General features: G+C 39.0%; 1 non-coding gene across 1 annotated transcript; it reads left to right on the top strand.

The window, feature by feature from the left end:
* Window positions 1-9,571: 9,571 nt before the first annotated feature.
* Window positions 9,572-9,675, top strand: LOC125616443. The gene has a single exon (XR_007347073.1). It is a non-coding gene; the product is annotated as a U6 spliceosomal RNA (small nuclear RNA).
* The last annotated feature ends 1,120 nt before the right edge of the window (window positions 9,676-10,795 follow it).

Genomic DNA, 10,795 nt, shown 5'->3' with positions numbered 1-10,795 from the left:
ATTACTGGAAGATGGCGGATCTGGCTAAAAAGCCTCCCTCTGGCTCTTGAATTGCTGGTGTGTACCACCACACTAGGCATCACAAGGTAATTTTATGTTTAATCTATTGTACAACCACCAAAGTGTTTTTAGCAGTGGTTACACCATTTTATGTTTCCTCTAGCAATATATGAAGATTTCAATTTCTACATGTTTTCATCACCAATTATTATTTACCATTTTTTAAAGAAAGTATTATTATTACCATTATGGCCAATACATGCTGTTGATAGATTCACATCACTACTCATGTTTTATTGGACAAGACAAATTATATGATCACATGTACCTTCAAGAGAGGTGGGAGGCCCAGTTCCATCACATGGCAGATGTGGGTGGATGCAGTGCTGGGATATTTGTGAACAGCCCTAATGACTATCACACAGTTGATGTCAAGGGAGACGAAAGATTAAATCAAAATAGACCCATCATGTCTCTGCTAGTCCTCATGCACAAATCAGGCCATTATCTCTTACTTAAGTATTATAAAGTTTCCAGAAGGAAATTGAAATAGAGAATTGCTGAGAGTGGCACAGATGTGAGCTTAGAAATATGGGAAGGAGGCATAAAGGCCGAGGAAAGAACAGAAACCAAGAAAAAAAATCTAGGGCTAGAGATGTAGCTCAGTGATAAGAGTGCCTGCCTAGTATGTGCAAAGCCCTAGAATTGCAAAATGAAAAAAAAAAAAAAAAAACTTCTAAGTAGGATACTTAAGTTGGTTAATTATAAATACACTTTAGGAAAACATACAAGAGCGTATTTCTTTGAAAAAAAGTTAGATCTCTTTTTAGCACAAAATGTACTGTAGCCAAATACCACCCAAACTCTATAGTGATGAAACATTCACCCTAGAAGTTAATTCATCTCTCAACAGCTTCCCAAGTAACTGTGATGGTATATTTTGTTAGATAAATTAACTAAATGATAATCTTCTGATGCAACTACAAAATCATTCTTAAAAATAAGGAAATACAAATGTGCATGAAAGGATTTTGCTGAAAAGGAGCACTTGGTGTCACCCAGCAACCCTGCTCTGGAGTTTCCCTTAATGGGGTAATTTCAGCTGGCAGCTGGTGCAACCTTGAAATGATCCTGTTTGTTTTCCCTGCTCCCCAATGTGTAGAGGTCATTGCTGATAATAATGTAGTTGCTATTCGTTATTATCTGGAGTGTGATAACATGACAGAATTGCCTAGAAATGCTCTTTTTTTTTTTTTTCCAATCTTGACATCAGCTCTGTGTCCACAATTGCTTCATACTAGATGCACATTTCAAAGCCCAAGAATATTTACATTTTAGAAATAAAAATGATCTAATGGGCTAGGGGAGGGGTATGAGTATCGTGTAATTTGCCCAGTTTGTAGCTCTGTAAGCAGTAAATAAATATTCATTGTTTACACGGTCTGTGTTTGAATCTCAGCTCCATCCCTACTAGTTTTGTGTTCTTAGACAGGCTTATTAATCTAGTGCATAGTAGTGTTTAGTCTTGCGAGGATTAAATGAGCTCATATATGTAAAATGCTAAGAATAATGTATGGTATACAGTAAGCACTACATAGATGATGACTGATTTTCAGGATTGTGCTCCCTCTTGATAATCACTTCCTCTTCCACCAGCCTAGGCTAGGCACCCCTGCTGTGTGCCTCTCTGACATGCTCCCCTTCCTAGGTCTAACCAGCAGTTAAAGGGAATTATAATTGTGTGTTTAATGTCCCACAATAGCTAGAAGTTCTGGGCTGGTAGAGACTCAGGCCGTCTTCATCACTATGTCCTTATGTTCTCTGGTCCCCAATAATCTAAATATCATTGTTCTTAACTCACTACCACATGCCCTGAGGCTGCAGAAGTGGCCAACCTAATTTACTGGGGAACAAGGGAGGGCAGCAGTTGGCTGATATTTACCAGGACTTTGCGGAAACTCTGAGGAGAAAACTGCTGAGTCACAGGCATGCGTGTTGAGTGGAATGATCTCAACTGTAGGTCTTGTAACGTCGCTTCTTGGGCATGTAGCTTGGGCATGTAGCGGCTACTGGCTGCCCCCTCAGAAAACAAATATTCAATATCTTATCTTTGACATCATTATCTTTTATGCAAGTAATGGGATTCACTTGAACTCGCTTCAGAAAGGAAGGAAGAGTGAGAAGGGGTGAGGATGTCTATAAGGGCATACAGGGCAGATCTCAGAATTCAAGATCAGGGTCACAGCTGGGTCCCTGAGGAAATGCCATCAGGAGCTGAGCCACCCTCTCAGGCTTCTTTCATTTTCTCTCTGGGGCCAGATGGCTCTTTGACATAGGTCTCCCTTACCATCTGCTTCTTTCTTCACCCTCTTCAGGCTGCCTCTCTTCATTGCTCCATTCAGTGTAAGAAAAGTCTCTGGGCTCCTGGGGTTGTGTGCCCTCAGTTCCAGCTGCACCCTGAGAATGATTAGCTGTTGCTACCACTAAACTTTTTTTTTTTTTTAAAGAATGTAACCCTTATTTTATTTATTTGTTTTTATGTGGTACTGTGGATCGAACCCAGTGCCTCACGGGTGCTAGGTAAGCACTCTACCACTGAGCTACAACCCCAGTCCACTACCACTAAACTTAACTTCCAGGGAAGAATCTGATTGGTTCAAATGAAGCTGGATGTTTCTCTTGATCTAAATCATAACTGCCAAATTTATCTATTACAAACATGGAAGTCTGGTGAATAATTCTCTAGGAACAGGGTCACTGAGAGATGGGCAGATACTCTGGCATCCAAACATCATCATCCAAAATGGTCCCCAATGTTATGCAAAGTTGGGTCGAGGCAATAACAGCATGGGGTTGTGAAAGTCAATGATTCTAAGATGAAATCATTTTTGTCAGATCAGGCAAAATTAGAGCTGGGAGGTAATGAAGGGGGAGTGCTCATGTCTAAGATAAGTAAGGACTTTTTAAAAGCCCCATAAGATACTCCTTTTCATTCTCAAGTACCCCGTGATTTGCTCAGCTGGCACCTACACACAGATTTCTGTAACCAAATTTATCTTTAACATCCTTTAAGACAGCAACAGCTCAGACAAGATGCTCTGGCCAGAACACTTGTCTGGCAATGGCACCCATACCAATGAGCTGATACCAGCAGGAGCTGGGGGGCTCTCCAAGACCAATGGGCTTAGTATGCAAACAGCCACGTAAATTCCTCCCCTTTGCCTTTAAAAACTTCCCCTTGTCTCAACCTCTTTGACCATGTCTGTAGTTTACTGAGGCAAACTATGGTGATGTTCTCTAGTCCCAATAATCTAAATATCTTTGTTCTTGAGAAAATCTCTCTTTCTGATTATTCTTTAGGTTGACAGAGCATAAAACTTATCTTAACTAACCAGAAACCACTAGGTTTCAATAGATTTTGAAAACTGTCCTTTTGATGGCATTAAAAACATACAAAACCAAACTTTTTGGGATAGGACCTTATTTTAAGTGAACTATATAATTCTCTGAAAACAAGGTGACACCTGCTATTCCCTTTGGAATTCTCTTCCCTTCTTTTTACATCCTACTAACCTCTAATTACTATTCAGATACAATTATTATTCAGATCTTAGTTTGATGGATAAGCTCAGATACGCAGATTATGAAAACTTAGTTTGCTATACATTTAATCTCTGTTGTGAGCATCCATTTTCATTTGAGAGATAACCACTTGACCTTGGCCACTTAAGGATTCCCCTCTTGCCCAGGGTAGCACCAAGTTCTGGCATCATTTGTAGGCAGAGGCCAGGGTGGGAGCAGATGGAATGCTTGGTACCTGATTGCAGGCATTTGCTAGGAAGTCCTTTCTTCTTACCTGGTCTTTAGTTATTAATCCACATAGGTCCCATAGGAGCTATCCCTTCTTTCCAAGTACGACCTCTGTTGGGTCTCGGGCTTTCTCAGCTCACCTTTGTGCCTTCTTAGGAGCTGCAGAACTCCAGTGTTCCACATCATACCAGGCCTCCAGAAAATATACAGGGCCATCACTGCTCTGCACTGTGTCTGGGTTGTTTTAATTCACAAGTGTTATCCACTGTCCCACACATAGCTGGGTATATTAGGGACTCTAATGAAGATGTCTTAGCTGCCTTTGCTCAGGTCAGCACAGATTTCTAGTCTGAGATTTTGCTTCCAATCCCCCCAGTTCTTCCTCTGAGTGCAGAACCCCAAACCTATTTAATTTCTACTGTTCACCTCCCCCCCCCAGGCTCTACTGGAGAGAGACAGCTTAAGTCTTCTCTGCATTTAGAGCCCCCAAACCCATCTAGTATTTCTGCACCTTTCTTTCCTCATGCCCTGACAGCCCAGAGAAGAAGCAGGGAGAGGCAGTGTTCCTCTTTTTGAACCAAACAGAGCCAATCTACTCACAGGCTGAGGCCAGGGAAACTTTATCTAGTCTGAAGGTAGAGGAAGGAAGTGGGTTGGGGTAAGGAAATGGAAAAGGGGAAAAGAGAGAGAACAGGAATAAAGAAACAAAATCAAGAATGAACAAAGTGAAGTTTTAAGTTTTTGTGAATAGCAAGAATGACTTTCTATACTTTTCTCATCCACTGGCAAAATTCTAGAAATGCTCATTTAATGTATCTTTTACCAGTGGGAAAACTGTGGTCAGTACGAGTTAGCAAGACTTCACTAACTAAATTACTTTTATTCATTTTTTGATGGTTTGTGAAGTTGGAGGATCAAGACAATGCTGAAGACAGTGTTAGGAATTTCAGCCAAACACAGGGAAAGCAGTGGTCACTAGGCCTCAGCAAGAAGAACCAGTAGCATCACTACCAGTTACTTTGATGCATATTGTTTTATTTACTTCTAAAACAATCCTCTAAGTGAAGAAATGAAATACAGACATATTGTGATTGTCAACTAGAGTCCTACATAACTAAAGAAACTGAATTACAGGCAGATCTTACACTTTCCTTAAGGTTACTTGGCTGATGTTTCAGCTAAAACTCTTGGTTGTAAATGACACCTAAATCCTACTCAAACTGAATGTTTTAACTATCTATTGCTGTGGAATATACTGCTTCATAATCTAATGGCTTAAGATAACAATGATTTTATTTGTTTGCAATTGGGCAGAATTCAGTAGCTGGAGGACCCACTTGGAACATAGCTACTCCTCCCGCTGACAACTTTGGCCTTCTGCTGGGAGCCTCAGTTCTTGTGGTCAGCTAAGTTCCACGGTTTTTCATGGCCTTTCCATGTGGTTGGCTTGAGCTTCCTCACAGCCCAATAGTCTCAGGGTAATTAGGTTTCTACAGGAGCTGGAACCTTAAGGCCTGTGCCCAGAACTTGCATGATGTTATTTCTTCACAGTTTATTGGTTAGGATGAGGCAGAGAGCCAGCCCAGACTCAAAGAGAAGAGACTAACATGGGTCTCAACACCAGGAGACATGGTTCATTTGGGGTCACTAAGGTAATGGGCTAGGGGTTTTATTGCCTCATATTTCAGGCATACCCAGGAGTAGAACTGGCTTAGGCAGGTCAAAAGTCAGGTTCAAAAGTTTAAGCTTCTCTTTGCCTTTCACTGCTACTTCCTTCATGTTGACACCACTCTCGGGCTCCTTGCCAGCTGTGGCAAGATAGCTACCATATTTTGACTTCAAGCAAACTTGTGAGATCATCCTTCCACCCATGGACTCATACTGTGACTCAGAGGATAGATATGCAAATTGGCTAATCAGGGCTATCTATTCACCTTTGGCACATGCTTTTGGTTAACTACCCACCTGACAATATTTCCCAACTCTCCTCCCTATTGATTGAGAGTCTGAAAAAAGCTCTCAATTTCTCCATTTCCTTTCTAACTAGGGACATCCATGTGACTGAGTAAGACCAGTGAGGTCTTTGAAAGGGGAGTTAATGTTTTTGATTTCCACAGAAGATTTTTCTTCTCTAGTTAAAGGAGAAACCAATCTTTATGTGCATTCTTTCTCTCCACCAACAACTTTCTGCTTTGACACAAATATGTATGATGAAGAGTCTCTCCGCCTGGGTTACATTAAGCTCCATTAGGACAGGAACCTGTTTTTCTCACTGTTGTATTCCTAATATCTGGTTTATTACTTGGTACAAAGCAAGGGTATAATAAATATTTGTTGGATCTTGAAAGAATTCACTGGAAATGTCCAAGGGGATTTAAACCCCACGCCATAGGAGAAACATTGAAAGTAAATTGAGGTTTAGATAGAAAAGACTCTCTGGGAACATGAGTTCTTTTCAAACATTTAATGGGTTGTCATGTGAAAAATGGAAGAGACTCATTATGGACACTTCCAAAGGTAGGTGAAAGCTACCACTGACTGGTGGAAGTTCTGAGGTGACAGATTTTATCTCACTTAAACGAAAAACTCTGTAAAAACTAGGAACTTTTTACAATGGAAGAGAGTACCTAAGATGGGAGTAAGTGCTGGAAGATCACTCGCTGGGAATATGCCAAAAAGGAATAAAAATTGGATAATGTGTAGGATCAGATGGCTTTTATGGAATTTTGAGGTTATGATTCTATGATTTCAGATTTATGGTACTTACGTAAAATTAAAACATAAAACAAAAAAGTGTGATTTTTTTAAAAAGCAGATTTATTTATTTTTCTTTAAATATTTATTTATTTTTCACATCTTCATACATGTATTTTGTATAATGATGACCATCTCCTTCCATCATCCTTGCTATTCCCCTTCTCCTTCCCTTTCCCTCTCACCCCTATTCCCTATTTAGAGGTAATCTTCCTCCCATTCTCTCCCTCCCTACCCCACTTTGAGTCACCCCACTTACATCAGAGAAAGTGTGACTCTTAATTGGCACTAAGCAAGCAAGGTCTATCAACTCTGGGGTTGTAGGAGAAGGAGGAGGTGAAGTTAGGAGATTCCTGCAAATGTAGTTCCAACTTTATGACAAAAGTGAATCAGACAGAAGCAACAGAGAGAAGTAGGTGGAAAATGTGATGAGCTTGGAGTTCCAGCTGTCACACCTTGCAGTTTGGTTTTATGAGCCAATAAGTCCTCTGTTTTTTGTTTTTTTTTTTTCCCATAGGAGTTCAAACTACATTTCTGTCACTTACAATCAAAATTCTGACCTTTCTGGACTTCCCTGTTCTGGTTAGTGACACTCCCACTGGGAAGTCGCCAAGCTGGGAAATCTCCAAGTCTTCTTTTCCTTGCTTCTACAAGTCCTGTCAATCACCATGTCCTAAGAATTCTTCTCTCACCCAGCCAAGAAGTTGAACATCCTAAAATACTGCTTTGGACCAGTTACTTGCTCTAAAGCCTCTAAAAATATGAATCTTCTTCAAATTTTGTTATGATTATAGAATGATAGGTGGAAAGATTTCATAGGATGCCTTCAAACTAATTGGTTGATTTTTTCCACCATAGATTTCCCCTGCCTTGAATGTCCTTCTCCTGCCTACTACCCCCACGAATCTCACCCTTCCTTCCAAGTCTGGGTTAAGTCTACCTTCTTTTTTATTTATTTATTTATTTATTCTTTAGTTGTCAATGGACTTTATTTTGTTTATCAATTTGTGATGTTTAGGATTGAACCCAGTGCCTCACCCATTGAGGCAAGCGCTCTACCGTTGAGCCACAACCCCAGCCCTTAAGTCTACCTTCTTTTTATTTATTTTTTAGGTGTACTTGGACACAATACCTTTATTTCATTGATTTTTATGTGGTGCTAAGGATCAAACCCAGGGCCTCACACATGCTAGACGAGCGCTCTGCTGCTGAGCCACAACCCCAGCTCCAAGTTGACCTTCTTTAGGAGGTTTTTTCCCTAAGCATTCATCCCAAGTCAAAATAATTTCCTCTCTTGGACTCTTGGAGTATTTTGTCTCCTCCAGTCATTTGCCAACTTAATTATATATAAATCTTATTTTTATAATTAGATTGAATTAATTAATTAATCCTAATTAACTAAATTGATTCTAATAAATTGAATATGAGGATGGTGGCGTATGCATCCTGCATCTGCCACAATTGCTGTACACAGTATGTTTACTTATTCATTAATTCAGTTCATCCATCAAATAGTTATTGGATGTCTGCTATTATGTCAGGAATTATTCTGGGCTCTGTGAATACAATGGTAAGTGTACAAATGGAAGAGGCCTACTCTCGGTGAATTTATAGTCTAGTGGAACCAAAACAAAAAATAAGTTATCAGGAACAACCAAATCTAAAAATATAACAATATCTGTTAAGCTATAATGAATAGCCATATATTAAAAATATAGGGAGTGATATTGGCCAAATTATATTGTTATAGTGTGTGCATGTATGAATATGAAACAAGTCCCATCATTATGTACAATTATAATGCACCAATAAAAAATGTGGAAAGAGAAAAAGAAATCACACATACAAAAAACACAAATATAATCAATAACTAAAGGCATGTATAATATGTGCAGTGGTGATAAGAGCCATGGAAAAAAAGCAGAGTTTGGAAGTTACAAGGATGCAGTAATAGATATTGGTTGAACTTTTTTCTTTACATAGATTTTTATGTTGTTTCATTAACTTTGCAAATTTATTTGATGAGGTTTGACCCTCTTTTTATCGTATTTGTGAAATCCATTCATTTTCAATATGTCCTCTAGTCATTTAAATTTTATTTTAAAGCTGTAATTAATCACTTCTCTGACATTTTATTAAATGTGCCCTAAAAATGGTTCTAAAATCCCAAAGAGCAAAGGTTGTGAGTCCAAATACTCCTGGGGCTAGGATGTGGGGAAACAGGAACAGGAAGCCTGGTTACCAGGCAGGGCTCCAGGCCTGTGTTGCTAGATTTTTTTCAAGTGAAACCAGAAATCAGATTTTTAGATCTGCTAACTAATCATATTTAAAAATGCCTCATGCAGGCCAAACAAGACAACTCTGAACTGAGTCTGGCCTACAGGCTTTCCGATTGTAATTTTTGGCATAGAGAACACCGCCCTGCCCACCCTTGCTGCCATCCAACACTTGCTTTAATCAAAAGGGTAGATTTCACTAATATTATTATGTTCAAACCTGGTTTTAACTGCCAGTAACTCAGGGATGGACAGACTGGCTACAATAGCTCAACTAATGTGTTTTCGATGACCACATCTCACATTCCTTAGTCCAAGTATCCTTTAAGTGGGATCAGAAAATTAATGCTTCAGAAGGCAGTTTGCAGGGGTGAGGTGTGAATGTCCTATAATTTACCTTCCCCCCTTCTTTGGCTTTTTTTTTTTTTGGTGCTGGGGATCAAACCCAGGGCCTTGTGCATGCGAGGCAAGCACTCTACCAACTGAACTATATCCCCAGCCCCTCCTTTGGCATCTTTATAGATGGTTGCTGAGGTTCATCACAGCCTTGCTGTAGGCAGGCAGCTCACTGCCCACCAGCAGTAGGTCCACCCATGAATGAGTGTGTCTACCCATGGACACAGGACAGCATGTAGCACTTAAAACTCACCTGCAAGGATCCTGAGCTTGTAGGACAGGACAAAATAAGGCTACTCTGTCAAAATTATAGAATCAGAAAGTAGAATGGTGTTGTGCTCGCTTCAGCAGCATATATACTAAAATTGGAATGATACAGAGATTAGCATGGCCCCTGTGCAAGGGTGACACGCAAATTCATGAAGCATTCCATATTTTTACATGTATAAAGGCATGAATTGGCGTGAACATACTCTACATACAAAGATATGAAAAATTGTACTCTATGTGTATAATAAGAATGTAATACATTCTGCTGTCATGTATTTAAAAAATAAAATCAATAAAACTAAAATAGTAATAATAATAATAATAATAATAATAATAGGCATTTTTCAGGGAGATATTTGGGACTATACAAATATCCTATTTCTTATCAAACTGTCTACCACTGTTTTAAATATCCATTGATGATCCTGCCCAAATCAAGTATTACTGTGTTGTTTCTAAATGTTGATTATTTTATTCCCATCATTCCTTCTCTATTTATTAATTGGAATTTACTGTTAAGTACAGCTATTATTCATTCATTTATTTATTCATAAAGTAGACTCATAAATATTTAGGATATTCTGTAGGTTATAATCATTGTTTTTCATTTTGTTGTTCAAACTATTCCGTATTTGAGCAGCAGAAATGTTTTCAATCTTGCTTCTGAGTCCTTATAACATGCTACCATCGGTTTTTTGAACCCATCCTCATTTTCTGGCCCTATGAGATGTTCTTCAGGTTCCTCTTGTACTTTCTTTTCCCCACCCCAGGAATCAGCTATTTCTCCAAAGACTCTTGGTTTCTTTCATTGAAACATTGTATTTAGAAAGAAAGATGCAGGTACCATGTGTGCTTGTTGCTATTAAAGTGCTATTGCATCTGTACTCTCATCAAATAAAGCTTAAAAAAAAGCATATATATATAGAATGGTGTTTATCAGGGCTGGTGAGGAGTGCATTGAGGGGTTAGTATTTAATGGGTCAGAGATCCAGTTAGGAAAGATGAAAAAGGTCTGGAGAGAGATGGTGGTGATGGTACCTAACAATGTGAATGTGCTTAATACCAAAGAGCTATCCACTTGGCCGTGGCTAAAGTGGTAAATTTTATGTTACATGTCTTTTGCCACAATAAAAACAAAATGACTTTTATGATGAGCAGAATAGTCTCCTCTCCATGGGATGGTATTTCAGAGTTCCGTAACATTTACTTTACTTAAGACTTATTCTATTAAAATTCTAATACTTTAAAATAAAATACAATAAAGTCTATTCTATATTTCATGTGCCCTG

The sequence above is a fragment of the Marmota marmota genome, unplaced genomic scaffold, assembly GCF_001458135.2.
Source record: "Marmota marmota marmota unplaced genomic scaffold, marMar, whole genome shotgun sequence".
Taxonomy (NCBI): domain Eukaryota; kingdom Metazoa; phylum Chordata; class Mammalia; order Rodentia; family Sciuridae; genus Marmota; species Marmota marmota.
Note: the sequence above shows the minus strand (reverse complement) of the source record. Positions and strands in the feature narration are given on the sequence as shown.